The sequence below is a fragment of the Rhincodon typus genome, chromosome 8 (genome assembly GCF_021869965.1).
Source record: "Rhincodon typus isolate 14 chromosome 8, sRhiTyp1.1, whole genome shotgun sequence".
Lineage (NCBI taxonomy): Eukaryota > Metazoa > Chordata > Chondrichthyes > Orectolobiformes > Rhincodontidae > Rhincodon > Rhincodon typus.
In genome coordinates, this window is record NC_063339.1 from 34,668,858 (window position 1) to 34,669,215 (window position 358).

The following is a 358-nucleotide window of genomic DNA, read 5'->3' on the forward strand; positions in this document are numbered from 1 at the left end:
CCAGTAAAGGTGAGTGTAGGTGGGGAGTTAGGGAGGGGATAGGTCAGTCCAGGGAGGACGGACAGGTCAAGGGGGCGGGATGAGGTTAGTAGGTAGGAGATGGGGGTGCGGCTTGAGGTGGGAGGAGGGGATAGGTGGGAGGAAGAACAGGTTAGGGAGGCGGGGACGAGCTGGACTGGTTTTGGGATGCGGTAGGGGGAGGGGAGATTTTGAAACTTGTGAAATCCACATTGATACCATTGGGCTGCAGGGTTCCCAAGCGGAATATGAGTTGCTGTTCCTGCAACCTTCGGGTGGCATCGTTGTGGCACTGCAGGAGGCCCAGGATGGACATGTCGTCTGAGGAATGGGAGGGGGA